Raw genomic sequence first — 20,137 nt, 5'->3', positions numbered from 1 at the left:
GATAAAATTTGAATTTTGTGACACTGCCTATGAGAGGTAATTAATATATAATAGGAACAACAAGGGACATAAAATAGAGCCCTGGGGCACCCCTTGTCTGATGGTTTCATATTTTGAATGACTATTGTTACGTGGTAAGCCTGATACAGACACATACTGTTTTAGAATTGGTAAAAAACAGTCTTGGTTGCAATTTTAGCTTTTTATTTTTCAACGACGCGGTTCGCCTTATTTAGGCATCTTCAGGTTATCTACTTAGAAAACAGAGAACAAATACTTCTATTTAAGAATCGTTATCGCATTGTGCACACTTGGATAACCTAAAAGCATATATAAACAGATCAAATACTGAAAGAGCAAATACCTTAATTTGGTATTTCTTAGAAGAATCCTTTAGTCAGTGTAACCAAAGGGCATCGTCAAATATATCAGGCCAACATCGCCTTCGTTAAACTCAGTAAAAACTAGAAATATAAAATAGTAAAATCAGATAAAAATTAACCAGTGATCGGACTCTCAGAAATGCAATCATATTGCCGAAGCCTTATGATAAGGCCTTACCTTTTCTAGATGGACGCGAGTGTCTCCAAGATTTGTATAACGCGTTCCCGTTCACAGGAGCGAGTAACAGAATGAGATGGGGGCTCAGGTAGTAAGCATAATGCACCACAGCGTCGTGTGCTAGTTAGTACTAAAGCCTAATACAATATCACCTCAATAGGTGGCGCTGCCACGCAGCAGTGATAAGAATGAGAGATCGTAAACTGGATATACATACACACTAAAACTTTATAAATGTAATGCACATAAAACGTTCATAAGATGAAATTACTAGGGGCAACACCTGTGCAAAAACTTGTCCTAAAATTTTGATGAAATAAAATATAAATGAAGGAGGTAAATTTAAAATGAGAGAACAAGGTGTATAATACAACACACTGATGCAGTACATAAACAGATTTTACGTATCACATACCACTAGAACGAAAACATTAAAAACACAGGACCGTAATTTCGGATATAGAGGCCGCCCATATAACACTCAATACTGCTCATATTTAGGCAGAATTACGAGAGCTCCAGGATTACATAAATAACACTGACTTCATAACTTCTAAAAAGGCCTGATTGGTGCCAAATATTTGGCCGCTAAGGAGAGACAAATCTTTGTCTTCCATATGCCTAAATATTTCAATTTCTTCCAAAATGTGTAACTTCTTACCCTTTTGCGCAAAATGCAAAATCTCAAGATTTTGTACTTGCGGAGGACTATGGCCACTGGCTTTAAGGTGTTGGGCAAAGGTAGAGCTCTGTTTTACCCGTCCTCATGTATTAAGAAGATGTTCTTGAAATCTAATTTTGAAGGTTCTGCCTGTTGGTCCAACATATCCTACATTGCAATCGCGACACGCCAGCAGATATACCCCCGATGCCAAAAGGTTGCTCTTTTTAGGTGATTCATTATCTATGTACATAAACTGGAGATCGGTACCCGCGGAAAATACTATACGAGAGCCCACTCCCCGGAAAAGTTTTGCCAGTTCATAACTAAAATTGCCCATAAATGGCAAAGAAATGTAATTGTGCTCCGCGGCAGAAGGTGCATTGCGTGAACTCCGAAGGGGCATCGTTTTGTCTTCGTATATCTTATCAACGAGTGCAACACTGTAGACATTATTACGGGCGATATACTTTAGATTGTCAAGTTCTCTATTAGCGAGATTGTAATATATGATATGTTGGACCAACAGGCAGAACCTTAAAAATTAGATTTCACGATCATCTTCTTAAAACATGGGGACAGGTAAAACAGAGCTCTGCCTTTGCCCAACACCTTAAAGCCCGTGGCCAGTGGCCATTTCAGCCTTATTCGGTTGTTTGGAGGCATATGCCACTGGATGTTCTTTTCCATCAACATTCTGACTTAAAATACAACCCAAAGCATTATTTGAAACATCACATGGAAGTATGAATTCCTATTCTGAGTCAGGGAATATTAAAGCAGGATCTGATATTAATATCTCCTTGAGCTTCTCAAATGCTGCTTGACATCGTATTATCCACTGAAAACTAACACATTTTCGTAACTGCTTGGTTGATGTCTGAGAAGTTTCTGGGAATCTCTTAACTTAGTTACGTTAATAATTGCGTAATTCAATAAACTACTGTACTTGCGTAATTCAATAAACTACTGTACTTGCTTGGTAATTTATGGTGTTGGAAAATCACATGTGGCAGAAGTAAGTCGAGGGTTTGTCCTTACTCTACGTTGACTAATAGTACGCCCACAATCACTTAATTATGTCTGAGCAAAATGGTATTTCTCCACAGCAAGTGTAAAGTGTACTGCCCTCAGTCTACTAAATACTGCATCCCGACGTTTAACATTTTCTTCTACAGTTCTCGAACACACGATTATACCATCAATGTCTACCATACAGATTCTTGGTTTTAACCCATTAAGTCCCCCTCTAATTGATGTTGAAATGAAGATGGAGCATTTTTCAGTCCTGACCTGTAGATATTGTGAAAGCTGTTCTGAGTCTGTCTTCAAGAAACACTTCCATCCGGTGACAACCATCTCTTAGAACAATCAATGAAAAATACGTACATCGTCCTAGGTTGTCTAATGTATCCATGATGTCTGGGATCAGACATGTATCCGTTGTGGTTCGTGCATTCAAATAACGTTAATAACAATAAATACGGTACTTTAGATTACCATCAACTTACCTTTTGGACACGATAACAATATCTCCTGACCAAGTGTCATAGCTATGCTCGATAATACCCTCACGTAATTGTTGATCTATAAATTCTTCTGCTAGTGTCTGCAGGTATTACGCTATTCTGCATGGTTTCCTATAGACTGGAGGGCTATTGCCTGTTGGTGTGAGTTGCTGCATGATACGAGTTGCTGTTAGTGGACCATCCATACTGAATAAATCTGAATATCCTAACAACAAAGCTTCCAAGGCTTCCCGTTCACTGTTTAAGGGCTCATCTGCACGCGAAAGCGATAATATAATTTTTCGCGCTGTTAAAGACATGATATGAAGCGCTATCGATAAACAATAATACGTAGTTGCGGCGAAAAATCAGAAAATGTTTTAGTATTGTACTTCAGCTTTTTCTCTCCTCGCGATGTTGAGAGTGGTGAGATAATCTGTTTCTGTACGAACGCATTTTGTCATTGCTCCGTCACTCCAGACATTTTGTTACATACTGAACATAGGCAGATTTAAAGAGGCACATCGACTTACTCATTTATATTAATATGCTGCCAAGCAACAATTATTATTTATATGTAAGTGTCTATTCATAATTTATGTGATTTCTTGAATGTACAGAGGGGTCCAAAAAAAATGTATCCACTGTTTAAAAGTCCATAACTTGCAAACTAATTGACGGAGTTCTCTCATTTTTGGTGAAAGTGTAGCTTAAAGCCCAGCTTAAAGATACCACTGTAGGTGTTCGAAATGGTCACCATTAACATCCACACACAAACGATGCCGCCGAACTGCAGCACGAACTACTGACTGCAACGTCTCCAGTTGGATATTTGCACATGAATGTGCGATGGATTCTCGAAATTCATCCAATGTGCGTGGCTTTTGTTGATAAACGACGTCCTTTAGTGTTCCCCACTGGTAAAAGTCCAGAGGAGTTAGGTCTGGGGAACGTGGTGGATACTCCACAGCACCTCTACGGCTTATTCATCTTCCGGGTAGATTTTCGTCCAGATACTCCCTAACACGATTTTGGTAGTGGGCTGGGGCACCATCTTGTTGAAAGTAAACTCTTCCGTCTCCATACGAATCTCGGATGGCAGGTAAAATGGATGTCTGAAGCTTCTGAAGGTACATCTCACTGGTAACTGTGCCGTCAAAGAAGAATGGTCCAATCAAGCTCCGGTAAGACAACCCACACCACACATTTACTCCTGGCAAATTCACAGCTTTGTCTACATGGACGTTCGGATTTTCGGCGGCCCAGTAAGTAGATGCAATTGTGGCGATTTACTGTACCACTGAGTTTGAACTGTGCCTCATCAGACCACACAATCATCTCTGCAAACTCTTCAGCGTTGCGCACAATGTTAGTAAACCACTCGCAGTACTCCATTCTACGATCTGGGTCGTCCTCGTTCATTGCGCGTAGCAATCGTGGGATGTAGCACTTACACTTTGCTGTTTTCAAAATTCGCCTAATACTTGAACGACTCACTCCAGTTTCAGGCCAACACTGTCTCACAGACTTGTGTGGTGAGCGAGTGAATTGTTGTAACAGACGACTGGAGTTAGCTGGACTTGTTACTGTTACAGGTCGCCCAGATCGTTGTTTATGTACATCTTTAACACAGCCTTCGGCTTCAAATTTCTCTCGAATGCGACGAATCGTTAAATGTGTCGGTGCTCTGTTTGACACTCATTTCGCCATTGCCGTTGAACCTCATTAATGTTTTCGTACGTAAAATACCACTTCAAAACTGACTTCCTTTTATCGAATGTAAGCCTTGCGCCAGCCATGTTTACTCGAGTAACTAGGTGCAACTAAGAACAAAACACTGACTATCTGGCGACTGTCATCTGACAAAACAAAACAACGCAATACAACGCTTGTGTGGCGATTGGTGGAACTACAAACTATTACACTACCAAAGATGAGACAACTGTGTCAATTAGTTTGCCAGTTATGGACTTTTAAGCAGTGGATACATTTTTTTGGACCCCTCTGTATATTTCATTAATCTCTATGTCTTTTTTCATTTTAGTAGTTTTAACAGTGATGTAAGCGGCTGCCACATGGCAGAGGTTTGTGTGCAATTGAATGCAAAATTATAAAGTCCTAACATAAAAGAACCACAAGTCAATCTTCACGACAATTTTACTGCAGGAAGTCCGATATTTCACACGGTAATGCAAAAATACTTAGCAAACAGACGACTTAAGCCACCAATGTTCGCACTCCAGACGATGTGTGAGGAAATAATATTGTTTAATCTTAATACTTTGAAATATTATTAATTGTATGATGTGTATTCTGATCCTCACACGCAGAAACATATTATTAATATTATTATTTATATTATTTATAACGCCCACAAGTGACGAATCATGATACGTAGTACACACGCGTTGACAGTTTGTTTGATGCTTCGATCATCTTGTGATTCATCGATATGATGATCCCCGAGTATCTTTATATTCGCTGTAATTAATCCTTTTGGGAGATTCATTTCATTTTTCAAAGTTACCAAAGCTTACCGGAATTATTAGTTCCTCGTTAACGTTGATTACTCGTGCAACGCTTCTTCATATAAAACAGTTCATTTCATCTAATGATTCATTGTTCTTCTGTGGTTCAGACCTACACAATCTCTGCTGTGGCGCGCGGCGTCTAGAGATATCCAAACCAACTTCCCTGGATCAGCAGGTACTTTGTCACGTATAATTATCTTTAATGTACATGTGCATAGTTCATTTAGTGACACCTTGGTAATCGGAGTACCATGTGAAACTAAAACATTTACTACTGTTGTACTCATCAGAAACAAGGTCCCACCAAGTCCAACCGTACGCTGTTCAAGATTAATTTTTGCATGAAGTCTTTCCAGGAATTCAAGTCCGATAATCGCGGAATACCCTTGCTCACAGTTGGCGACGCTTCCACATGCTCACGGAACTCCATAGTTTGAGCGCTGCAAACCAGGTGTGTTGCCCCCAGTGATACCAAATCATTATTTTCCTTCGCGTAAATTATGCTTTGGAGTCCCTAGTCTTCTTCGACCCACGAAATCTAGACTAATTACAGATTTCATGTGCATGGTATCGATTAAAAATTTACATTCTTCACCGTTTACGAAGCCCAGCAAACAGCAGTCAGTCTCTTTGTTAGTGTCTGCAGTACCCAGACTCACTGGGAATGTTTTCCAACGGAAGAAACAGCCCCATTTAAGTTTAACATTTTCCATTGCTTATTTCCGTTACCACGCTTTCTGTTTCCTCCCTCGTTTGCCTTGTGGCCAAAAGGAGCACATCTGTAACATTGCGATTTCAAGTGCTCTTTCTTCCCACAACGATATAAACAATTTTCATAAGCAAAAGTTTGTTTTTCATTGTGTAATCGTATAACAACATGTATGAAGGGCGATCAATAAGTAATTCAATACATTTTTTTCTCGGCCAATTTCAGTTGAAAAAGTGCGGAACTTGTTGTGGAACTCCGAGCAGTATTCACACTTCAGACCTTATGGTTTCATGAAGTTCTGATAGGTGGGGGCGTTACACCTAGCCTTGAAAATGGCCTCTTTAACGGGGGTGCGTTACAAGCAGAGAGCCGTCATTGAGTTTCTTTCGGCGGAAGACCAGAGCATCGTAGATATCCATAGGCGCTTGCGGAATGGGTATGGAGTCCTTGCAGTGAACAAAAGCACAGTGAGTCGTTCGGCGGGGCGTCTGTCGTCATCGGCACAAGATGATCGAACGATCACAAACAAACGTCTCGCTGCACAACTGGACATCCTTGTTGGAAGTGCTTACACACTTGTCCACCGGTTGGGGTACTCAAAGGTGTGAGCGCGCTGGGTTCCTCGCCAGCTAACAGAAGGACATAAAGAGCAACCAAGAATCATCACTGAGGACTCGTTTACTCGTTACGAGGCTGATTGTGACAATTTTTTGTCGAACTTCATCGCAGGGGACGAAACATGAATTCATCATTTCGAACCGGAAATAAAATGGCAATCCATTAAGCGGTGGCACGTGAGTTCTTTTCCGAAGAAAAAGTTCAAAGTCGCATCCTCGTCCGGTGTGATCATGTTGGCGGTCTTCTGGCACTCTACAGGGGAATGCTGTGTGATGTCATCCGTCATGTTGCAACCATCAACACTGAGGTGTTTTGTGCTACTAATCATGATTACCTATCGTGTAAACTGACTCGTTCCGCATTATTTCAATAAAAGAATCGCTCAAATGATCTATGGAACATGTAACTAACTAACTAACTAATTACTCTCAGAAAATTGAAGAAATGACTTCAGAGTGTTCGTAACCACAAAACTGCAAACGAAATTCTCCTTCTCCATGACAACGCAAGGTGTCCCACATGTACCTGAGAGGAGCTTGCTCCTCATCCGATCTACAATCAGCATCTCACACCTTCCAACCTCCATCTGTTTAGCTCAATGAAGGAAGCATTTCGCGGGAAGCAGTACATGGGCAACGAGGAGGTGCGGAACTGACTGATGCACCGAAACGTTGGGTCCTACGCCGACAAGCAGAGTGGCACCGTACGGGCCCTCCCAGTAAGGTGGCGTGATGTCGTCGCATTGAATGGAGATTACATTGAAAATTAGGGTTTTGTAGCCAAAAGAGTGGGGGGAATAATGTGTTGTATTGGAATCGTGAATAAAACCAACCTGTTATTAGAATATATATACATGGTGGTCCATTGATAGTGACCGGGCCAAATATCTCACGAAATAAGCATCAAACGAAAAAACTACAAAGAACGATACTCGTCTAGCTTGAAGAGACAGCTTACGCTACACTCGTTCGTCCTCTATTAGAATATTGCTGCGCGGTGTGGGATCCTTACCAGGTGGGATTGACGGAGGACATCGAAAGGGTGCAAAAAAGGGCAGCTCGTTTTGTATTATCACGTAATAGGGGAGAGAGTGTGGCAGATATGATACGCGAGTTAGGATGGAAGTCATTAAAGCAAAGACGTTTTTCTTCGCGGCGAGATCTATTTACGAAATTTCAGTCACCAACTTTCTCTTCCGAATGTGAAAATATTTTGTTGAGCCCAACCTACATAGGTAGGAATGATAATCAAAATAAAATAAGAGAAATCAGAGCTCGAACAGAAAGGTTTAGGTGGAATGGTAGGCAGATAGTATGATTGTGGTTCGATGAACCCTCTGCCAAGCACTTAAATGTGAATTGCAGAGTAGTCATGTAGATGTAGATGTAGATGAACCAGATGACGCTATGGTTGGTCCGCTAGATGGCGCTGTCATCGGTCAAACGGATATCAACTGCTTTTTTAAAAATAGGAACCCCCATTTTTTATTACGTATTCGTGTAGTACGTAAAGAAATATGAACGTTTTAGTTGGACCACGTTTTTCGCTTTGTGATAGATGGCGCTGTAATAGTCACAAACGTATAAGTACGTGGTATCACGTAACATCCCGCCAGTGAGGACGGTATTTGCTTCGTGGTACATTACCGGTGTTAAAATGGACTGTATACCAATTGCGGAAAAGGTCGATATCGTGTTGATCTATGGCTATTGTGATCAAAATGCCCAACGGGAGTGTGCTCTGTATGCTGCTCGGTATCCTGGACGACATCATCCAAGTGTCCGGACCGTTCACCGGAGGGTTACGTTATTTAAGGAAACAGGAAGTTTTCAGCCACATGTGAAACGTCAACCACGACCTGTAACAAATGATGATGCCCAAGTAGGTGTTTTAGCTGCTGTCGCGGCTAATCCCCACATCAGTAGCAGACAGACTGCGCGAAAATCGGGAATCTCAAAAACGTCGGTGTTGACAATGGCGATCTAAATGGTGCAACGTATGCTGATTTCCAAGGTAATGTTCTACCCATGTTACTACAAAATGTTTCACTGCATGTACTTCCAACATGATGGATGTTCGGCACATAGCTCGCGTACGGTTGAAGCGGTACTGAATAGCATACTTCATGAGAGGTGGATTGGTCGTCGAACCACCATACCATGGCCCGCACGTTCACCGTATCTGACGTCCCCGGATTTCTTTCTGTGAGGAAAATTGAAGGATATTTGCTATCGTGATCCACCGACAACGCCTGACATGCGTCAGCGCATTGTCAATGCATGTGCGAACATTACGGAAGGCGAACTACTCGCTGTTGAGAGGAATGTCGTTACACGTATTGCCAAATGCATTGCGGTTGACAGACATCATTTTGAGCATTTATTGCATTAATGTGGTATTTACAGGTAATTACGCTGTAACAGCATGCTTTCTCAGAAATGATAAGTTCACAAAGCTAGTGTATCACATGGGAACAACCGAAATAAAATGTTCAAACGTAACTACGTTCTGTATTTTAATTTAAAAAACCTACCTGTTACCAACTGTTCGTCTAAAATTGTGAGCCATATGTTTGTGACTATTATAGCGCCATCTATCACAAAGTGAAAAAAGTGGTCCAACTAAAACATTCATATTTATTTACGTACTACACGAATATGTAATAAAAATGGGGGTTTCTATTTAAAAAACTCAGTTGATATCCGTTTGACCTATGACAGCGCCATCATAGCGCCATCTGGTTTCCCCCTTTAAATTAGACAAGTTTCGTTCTTTGTAGTTTTTTCGTTTGACGCTTATTTCGTGAGATATTTGGCCCCGTCACGATCAATGGACCACACTATATATATATATATATCGCAGCAGAGCGAAATCATGGATGCTGTGACCTGCTGATCCAACCTGAGAGACACGCTGGGTCCATAAGGTCCTTCCTTCTATCAGCTAAGATCGAGACCTTGGGAACCAACAATTTGGCATCATACCTGATAGGATCTGTTGTTGCAACCAGAGAGGAGGAGCATATCCTGCTTAGCTCCAACAACTGTGCTGTGTCTGGTGGAAGCATGATCACCAGACACCAGGTTCATTTTCTGGACTTTATGTGCACGTCAGTATATGTACTGGACGATGGGGATTTTAGCATATACGGAGAGGCTCACAAGGGACCCTGGATGCAAGTAAAAATCGGCAGCTGGTTCTTTGACCATTGTATTGACGATGTCTCCAAACTTGTTACTTCTATTCTTCATGTGGGGTGGCATATATCGAATACTTATCTGAAGCCTGTAATTGAGAGGGTGCAAAATAGGAACTGAATCAATAAATAGGACGTTCGTTGGACTATGTGATGGTAATTTGCAGAAGCTACCAGTCTAGTAGATACGCTCACACCACAGCTCACCATTTGCATTTTTGTGCAATAGCTGTCTCAGCGGGCCCTCAGTAGTTAAACTAAGCACAAAACACAAATGCCTGACACCAAATGCCTGTCGCATTACACCTGCTGCCTAACACAATAGTTAAATATTAAATCCATAAGATGTAGATAGGCGCTTACTGGTCTCCAGTTGATTTTACACTTATGTAGAATACATACCTCGTCTAAGGTGATAGTCCCCTACACAAGCTGCAACTCTAGTTAAATCCTTAGCGGAAAAGATGCTGACATTAGAATTGATCATCACATCGTTAGTAGCATCTCATCCTGGCTTGCATGTACAACACGTTGGAACCAATGGTGCAACAACGTAGGTGAAAGGCAGGGAGAGAAGCAAGGCATCTGATTTTACCCTAGGGAGGTAGAACCACCTAGGAAATTTCGAGTTATTGATCACGTGATCTATAGTTTGAAAGGCTCCAAACATAGATGCAGGCACCTATCTGTAACGTATTTTTATGCCGCGATACTCACGCAGTCTGCTGTTTTCTTGATTGGTATGAAGGTTGCGCTGCTTTAGATAAGGCATACATTATATATAATAACAAGACCCTTATGTACGTCATCTAGCAGCCAGCAAGTTTTTGATGGTGTTGAGCCAAAGTCATGCAATATTTTTAAAAGAGTTAACCGCCATTTTACTGTGTATTACTATACTAATCTTGATACTTCTTAACGACATGTGTTAGGCTTGTTCACCTACTTTGGACTGCCTCAACAGATATGACATAATAATGTTCTAACAACTTACAGCATTGTACTTGATACTGGCATAAAAGCCGAAATCTAGGTAGCACAAAAGATAAATATAGTGATAAACAGTCAAATGGCGGTTTACTCTTTCTAAAAAATAGCTGAGTCTCATAGTTACTGTGTTATCGGAATCATTTCCCACATTTTTGCAATATTTATCCATCCCTTTCCAAGTTCAATATGTAAATGTACAAGTACAAATACACTGTTATTGCTTACATAACTAGTTCTAGTTTGCTGTTTCATTATACCATCCTGTTTTGATACACAGCCCCAATTCAGGTAGGATATCTACTTATTCATCCAAATGGCAACACTAAGTGCCAAAACCAATGCTAAAACACACACACACACCACCACATACCACCACACACACACACACACACACACACACACACACACACACACACACACACACACACACAAACATAAAGGTACTTGGATTACTGTTGGATGTAGTATGCTGACATTCTGTAGCAGTAAACACACATAGCACAGTTACTCTATTCCATGCATTGGCTTCCAACAGGAGTCCCCATCCTCTCCATCCAAAAACGCTAGAGGAGTCGTTGGAGGCAGTTATAGCATTGAACCTAACTTAGGGAGATTCACCTGTCAGACACTACCCGAAATCACACATCGCTGAATCCATACCAAACATTATCCAGGAATTACTGCACATATAGATCCACTGTCAGCTTTATTCCAGACTTTACCATGGTAGAACTGCTCCGAGCATTGTTCCCAGATGTACCAAATGCTGGATCCAGCCCAAACAGTATTTCGTGATGTACCACCTACTGGATCCACCGTTAGCAATATGCAGTTCTTAACCAATCCCAGGGCCATGCCGCACCTAATGACGCCTTGACGCCTCCAGCGTTGGTGGGTGGAGGGAGTGGGGCCCTGGTGGAAGATGATATGTGAAATAGTATAACTGTGCCATGTGTGTTTACTGTAGCATGATGTCAACACACTACCTCCAACAACACAATCCGTTGACGTGGGTTTATGTGTTTTAGCATTGCTTTTGACATTTAGTGTTGCCATTTGGGTGAATAAGTAGGTACCCTGGCTGGATTGGGACTCTGTATCAAAGTTGGATGGTATAGAAAGAAATAGCAAACCACACCTGATTACGTAAACTACAACAGCATATTTATACTTGAACATTTATGTATGTAATATGGAAAAATGTATATATACTGAACTATGTGGGAAATGCCACTGATACACACAAAAGCGAGTAGCACAGCATGATAATTTCATAAAACATTAAAAGTGTAAGAAATAGATAGATGCTTGCTAGCTGCTAGGTAATATATATAATAATAATACGACACTTGTATAGAATAAAGGCCTTACATAAAGCAGCCCCACCTCCACTTTCATCTAGAAAACCACAGAATGCATGGGTATTGTGCTATAAAAATATGCCACAGATGGATGCCTGCATCTACATCTCAAACCTTACAAACTGCAGATGAATTGATCATTATATCTAAATTCCCTAGGTGGTTCTGCCATCCTGGAGTGACATCAAATGGATTGCTTCTCTGCGTGTTTTACGTGAATATTGCTGCCCCATTGTTCACAGCATGTTGCCGTATTACCTACCATTAGCAAAATGCCTTTGTCCCACTTCCAGCCATCTAGCTTCAGAATGCTATTCTGAACAACGAGATAATCCGACGTGTAAACCACCAATGCATGATGATCTTCAATAATGTCAACTAAATACTTTTCCATGAAGAATCTAATTATTATAGCAGCTTTGAGTAGACAACTACTCCTTAGATGAGGTATGTATTCGACATAAGTGTTTTATTACACACACACACACACACACACACACACACACACACACACACACACACACACACACACAAATTTTACATATGCCAGCTAGCTTCTGTCTGCTTTTTATGATTCCGATGTTTAACTGCTACAAAAGACAGCAGACATTAGGCGACCGGCATCAAGTGTCAGGTGTCAGGAATCAGATGTCGGGTCAAGGTGGGGCATTAGGTGCTCCATGTAGTGTACTTAGTGCAAGCACTGAGGGCAGCCTGGTGCCACTACTGCACGAAAACTAACATGGTCAGCTGTGGTGGGTGCATGCACTATACTCGTTGTCTCCTCAAGATACCATCATAATTCGCTGAGGTTTATTTATTCACTTACTATTTCCACCTCCTCATTTACGAGCTTCAAGTAAATATTTAAGATATGGCGCCTGTGCTCCACTCAGAGAGGAGGACTAATAATTTTGGGGACAACATCAGTACGACAGTCAAAGTGCCAGCTGTTGACTGCTACTTGCATCCAGGGTCCCTTACGAGGCTGTCTATTTGTGGTAAAATCCCAGTTGTGCAGCGTGTAAACTGATGTTCACACAAAGTCCAAAAATTAACTCGCTTCCTGGCCTTCATGCCTCTAGCAGACGTGGCACACCTGTTGCTGCTGAGTGCGAGACCCGCCTGCTCTCTAGTTGGACCAGCAGCTCCCAACAGGCGTAGCGCCAAGTCGTCAGTTCTCAGGATCTCAACCTTGGCTGATACCAGGGAGAGTCCTGCATACCTGGCCTGTCTCTCAGGGTGCACCAGCAGGTCACGCCAGACATTGTATTGTAGTGCTGAATCGTCAGTATGAGCTGCAATTCCAGTTCACGCCAGTTTCAGGTCGATAATGGCCATATAAGTGTATGAGGAAGATCTGTGCAGGAAGCAAATACGTCCAAATTCCTTTCCATAACCATCGCCTCGATACAGTTCACCTGAAATCGTGCTGGGATGTGTGTGGCCTAAATGCAGCACACAGGAAGCTAGATTAGCATCATTCAGTGAGTAGCCTCTTATTACTAAGCAATGGTGAGAAGAGCAACAGGTAATGGTGATGCAACAGTATGTTTTCATCATGGTGGTGGTTTGAAGCGTTGCCCTTTACAGGATGATCCATGGACAGTACATGCTCTGTGGTTCTCCAAATCTACCTTTCTGATTCGTGTAAAGGGCACTGACTTTCTGAATACAATCTGTCATACAAAAAAAAGCATAATTATAGCAAACGATATGTTAAATATTAAACTTGAGGCGGATATTCTGAATAAAGCAGGGTCATCTGACGGGCATGTGGTTGAGGGTACTCGTCTGTGTAAAATTTGCTTCCAGGACGAGGTGGGTGCAATGTTCCATCCACGTGGACACATTTCTGTCTATGTTAAATGTGCACTCTCTATTTCCCCATGTTTTCCATGTTTGGAGACTATAGCATCTGCAGTTGGAGTATTCAGTCAATGTAATTAAGACTGTATCTGCAAACAATGCATCATTTGGCCTCTGCAACTTTTTAAACTCCACAGTTCACAAATTAATATGATCTGCTGTAAAGCACAATAAATGTCTTTTTTGTAAGCAAGTTCAGATATGTAGCTGCATGACATTCGTAATCCTACCCAAAAACTTTACGATGTGTTAGATGTATACCTGTTATAAAGTCCTGTTGGTGTGTGTCTGAATCATAGACAGCGACCATGAGACTATGAGGTACAGACGTTATTTGGAAATTTTGATTAGCAAACAGTATTTACATGGCCACTGGTATGTGCTACTACTGTGTATGTATATAGCCATCGCCATGTATTTTATGATGTATTGTACTTAAAATGACATGGCCTGAGAGCACTTTGTCAGAAGCATCAGCCTGTTAATCTCTAACACCGCTGCAGTTCCATCTGCCTCATATACTGAAATTGTTTACAGTACATGAGAACTGCACGACATATGACAATTTATTATCACTCAGCTATAGTAGGTTCCACTAGTTGTATTCGAGCACTCATTCTGGTGATGTATCTTCTGCATTTGTATGCTGTGACTATCAGTTCTGCTAGAACTGGGTCCGAAGACACTTAGGCTGCGATGGTTCAGGCAATATTGTGTTGCGAGTTGATAGCAGCGAGTGCTGAGCAGGGGAACCACTGCTCTGTGCCAGTTGCTTGCATGTGGTGTCAATTGACGCATAACTTACAGAACATTTGATGTGAGGAGTTCAACAGTCTTTCTGCTGTTTGTCTACTGGTGTGCAGGCAGGCCATTAATTATATATCATCTGCATATGGCTATAATAAGCTACTCTGACTCCAAGAGAAGTACTGTATTAAAACAGGGGAAGCGTTTCTCTCCGCAATACCGTCAGCGGAACAGTCTGTCTGTCGCGATTTGATATTCTGCCACACAGATCGCGGAATTTACCTTTAAACTATCCCGTTACATTTTTATTCGCAACCATTTTTCTCATGGAATATTTTCGACGCCATTAATTTATACACAGCGCTGGTGGGATTCACATGTAAACATCGCAAGTTTCACGCTGCTGACGTATTTTGTATTGATTTTAGAATTTCTTCAACATCTTTGATGTGGAAAATAATTAATTTACGACCCATTTGCGGTTTTTAACCACGAAGCAACCTATTGGTGGCTGTACGAAATCGTTGTTTAAAGACTGAACTTCCCCTCAGCTAGCTATATAAACATCGCATTTGACGCGCTGCTGACGTTTTCGGAGATATTTTAGAATTATTTAAGCATCTTATATATGGAAAATATTTATTTTATGACTCTGTTGCGTTTTTTAACTGTGATCCAATCTGTTGGTTGCAGTACGAAACTGTTGTACGTAGATCGAGCTTCATTGATTTTACAGTCAGCTACCTGCTGGTGGCGCTAAACACTCGTTGTCTACATTTCAGACATCTGATGGTGACAGGAGCAAGTGGAATGAGGAAATGGATTCGTTTTTATTTGTTTTTTTCAGGGTTTTTGATATAGTATTTTCAACAAATACGAATTTATAATTCGTTATTTGTATTTTACAAGCAAATCTCGGTTTTTAATTGTTTGTTGAGAAATATGCTCTCGAATCATTCCAATATTCCATTACCAATGAAGTACAGCTTCTAATGAAATTTACAGATGTGACTCATCTACACTGGTAAAAACAATTAGGGATGCAAAATGTTCGGATGTGTATGAAATCTTATGGGACTTAACTGTTAAGGTCATCAGTCCCTAAGCTTACGCACTACTTAACCTAAATTACCCTAAGGACAAACACACACACCCATGCCCGAGGGAGGACTCGAACCTCCGCCGGCATCAGCCGCACAGTCCATGACTGCAGCGCCTTAGACCACTCGGCTAATAACTAGGTATTCAGTTGAGATGTCTAGATCCTGAAGTATTGTCACCGGCAGAGTGAACTAAAATGGTTCCACGTCTTTCTGTCGTATCTACGGAGTGGAGACAACAACATTACAATCACCGAGATAGTGGTAATAATGGAAAGTTGCTGCAGAGGGGTTGGTGTTGACTTGTGTTTACGAATTACACAAGCAGTTGGGTTCAGATAGTGTAGTGGGCAGATAGTGAAGTGAGCAGATAGTGTAGTGAGCAGATAGTGTAATGCAACGACAGTGTGACTTACCCGAAGCTATGGCATGGGCAGCCATAGGACGGTAGAATCGGGACAGACACAGAGGGAGGTGGCTGCAGCTATTGGAATGTCCCGAAGTGTAATTTCTAGGACCTGGATGTGATTTCAGGCAAGAGGAACCGTTAAAGGAATGTAAGGTCGAGATCGTCCACGGGTAACATCAGCAAGAGATGACCGTTATCTCCGGTTAACAGCCCGTCGAGACATGAGGCTGATTACACTCAGCTGCAACGCACCCTCCATATAGCAACAGGAAGCGAAATATCAACACAAACAGTCTGAAATTGCCTTTGAGAATGTGGTCTCTATGCACGGAGGCCTATGGTGTGTGTCACATTAAAACCACGACACCGTTTAGCCCGCAGAAATTGGGCGGAGTAACGTCAGGATTGGAGTCGCAAGGAATGGCGGCGGCTGCTGTTCGCAGATGAGTTAAGATTTTGTGTTCAGCCGAACAATCGTCGTTCCCTCATATGGAGAGAACGTGGAACTCGGAACAATCCTGCTTATGTGCGGGAAACATCACCATTCCATGGTTGTGGACGAATGGCGTGGGCAGGAGTCAGTATTGGCAGACATACGGACCTCTGTGCCGTTCAGAATGGCGCTTTGACTGCTCAGAGGTATAGAGACGAGATCCTTCGACCTTTCGTTGTGCCCTACGCTGGCGTCATACGAGACGGGTTCCTTCTGGTGGACGATAACGCTCGTCCCCACAGAGCTGCACTAGTGGACAACGTGTTTGAAGCTGAGTGGCCAGCTTGTTCGTCAGACTTAAACCCGATTGAGCATGTGTGGGATGCACTTGGCAGACGCATTGCAGCCAGACCGCACCTCCCATAACGGTTGCAGAGCTGGATATTGCACTCATGGAAGAGTGGCCAAATATCCTTCAAGAGCTGTTTGATGACCTCATACTGCCCATGCCACGCAGGTGTGCAACTGTATTGGCCGTCTGAAGTGCTCACACATCATGTTAGAGGGAAACGAGAACGACTATTTCACTATTATGGTTGCCCCATGGTGCTTTGCTCTACATAAGCGCCATGTGAAACTCAAATAACGAGTTTAGACAGCAAATTATCGTACTGTATCACACACAGACTACAGCTGTAACCGATATCTGAATGAAATACGTTACCATATGTCTATTGTTTATGATATCTCACCTGATCCCCTAATTGTTTTGGGCAGTGTGTATATATATTTTATTCAATTAACACATCTGCCTTTCCTTTTTACCTTATGTAACTGTCTATCTGTTTTTATATATAAGTCTGTCACACTAATTTTCCATTCACCACGAAATCAACCTTTTATATTTTAAATTATGCAATATGATATGTCCTCCTATTGTACAAGAAGTTTATTTCTGTCAACTACATATCTATACTACCTTACGTTTTTAAAATGTTAGTCTGATGTGGCTGAAGAGCAGCAAATTGTATTATCTGATAGCCCACCCATTCCCTTATGGTGCGAGGGAAAGGAAATAACAATAAGGAAAAACAAATTACCCACGTGACTGGTGAGCCAGTCCTTAAACGAATTCTTGGAAGTCAGTAATACAAACAGAACTGGCGAATTTTTCAGGAATTCAGATATTTTGTAGTATTTGGCTGTTGAGTGCGGTTGGGGGCGCTTTGGGGGGGGGGGGGATGCCTGCAGACGTGCACGGGGACCTTCCCCTCCCCTCCTCTCCCCCCTCTTGCCTCCCCTCCTTGACCTTGTCACATGTGGTTCACAGCACGACCTTGGAGACAAAGATGTGCTGATGTGGCTTTCAGTGCTCAGCTGCCTCAGCTGTAATACGACACCGCCGATGACAATGTGTTGTTGCTGATGTCAGCAAATTATTGGCTACAAGTAGTAGTGGCACCCTAGTCTCTCTCCTGTTCCACATCAGCCAGTGGTAGTGGTACCAATGCTTTGTTACTTACAGTTCGTGTTGGCTACGACAGGTAGTTGAACCAGGTCCCTGCGACTGGAGTCTCCTTCTTGGGTGTCAGAGGCAGACATGTTGAGGTCAGGCCACTTGGAGGCACGCTTCTTTGGGGAAATCTGTATGCCTGAAACTGAAGTAATCGAGTACTGTCTTATGAGCACAGACATCAGTAAGCATGTAAAAGAAATGATTTACAACAATATTGCTATTGTGGCCTTCAGTGAGAAGACTGGTTTCATACAACACTCCACAGTACACTATATGGCGCAAACCACTAAATCTTTGCATAACTACTGAAACCTGCACCCACTGGAACCTGCTTTCTGTATTCAAGCCTGCATCTGCCTCAACAGTTATTATTCCCCACACTTCCTTCCATAATCTAATTTATAGCTATATAGGGTGTTACAAAAAGGTACGGCCAAACTTTGAGGAAACATTCCTCACACACAAATAAAGAAAAGATGTTACGTGGACATGTGTCCGGAAACGCTTAATTTCCATGTTAGAGCTCATTTTAGTTTCGTCCACCTACGCTCAATGGAGCACGTTATCATGATTTCATACAGGATACTCTACCTATGCTGCTAAAACATGTGCCTTTACAAGTACGACACAACATGTGGTTCATGCGCGATGGAGCTCCTGCACATTTCAGTCGAAGTGTTCGTACGCTTCTCAACAACAGATTCGGTGACTGATGGATTGATAGAGGCGGACCAATTCCATGGCCTCCACGCTCTCCTGACCTCAACCCTCTTGACTTTCATTTATGGGGGCATTTGAAAGCTCTTGTCTATGTAACCCCGGTACCAAATGTAGAGACTCTTCGTGCTTGTGTATTGGACGGCTGTGATACAATACGCCATTCTCCAGGGCTGCATCAGCGCATCAGGGATTCCATGCGACGGAGGGTGGATGCATGTATCCTTGTTAACAGAGGACATTTTGAACATTTCCTGTAACAAAGTGTTTGAAGTCACGCTGGTACGTTCTGTTGCTGTGTGTTTCCATTCCATGATTAATGTGATTTGAAGAGAAGTAATAAAATGAGCTCTAACATGGAAAGTAAGCGTTTCCGGACACATGTCCACATAACATATTTTCTTTCTTTGCGTGTGAGGAATGTTTCCTGAAAGTTTGGCCGTACCTTTTTGTAACACCCTGTATGTCTCTTAACATTGCCATGTTGGCGAACCCTTGATGCCTCAATATGTGTTCTATCAGCTGTCCCTTATTTGAGTCAGATTGTGCCACAAGTCAATTCAGTACCTTCTCACAGTAATCTACTAACATAATCTTCAACATTCCTCTGGAGCACTGCATTTCGAAAACTTGTATTCCCTTCTTGTCTGAACTGTTCATGGGTCATCTTCCATTCACATTCCAGCTAAAGTTTCGGAGAAGACTATCTGACTCTTGGTTTTACAAGGGTTGGACAAAAATATGAAAGCTCCTCGATAAATGGATGCTTCAGTACGAATACAGATGCTAACCAGGCCCCCAGGTTGTGCTTTTGTATCTGACCTCAAACGGCACCTGTGCAATGCTGTCAGTACCTCGCAAGACTCACTCGTACTAAGCACAATGTCCTGCGTAGAAGTGAGTGTATTATGTGGGAGTTAAGTCGATTCTAATGTGACCAAATTGTTGGTGCTCGTTTAGTTGGTGCTTTCATAACCAAGGTAACTGAAGTGTATGAAGCTTCCAGAGGCACCATATATAAGAGTTATATCGCATACAGGAAAGCGGAAACACGTAAGCCAACAAGTCACAATGTGGAAGAAAATGTGTTTTGAGTGATCATGACAAGCGGTAATTGAAGAGTATTGTGACGCAGCTGCAAATGTCGCTGCAGAACTGAATGTCGCACTTGAGAACCGTGCCACCACAAGGGGAGCTCCACGATCAGGCAC

This window comes from Schistocerca piceifrons, chromosome 6 (genome assembly GCF_021461385.2).
Source record: "Schistocerca piceifrons isolate TAMUIC-IGC-003096 chromosome 6, iqSchPice1.1, whole genome shotgun sequence".
Taxonomy (NCBI): domain Eukaryota; kingdom Metazoa; phylum Arthropoda; class Insecta; order Orthoptera; family Acrididae; genus Schistocerca; species Schistocerca piceifrons.
Note: the sequence above shows the minus strand (reverse complement) of the source record.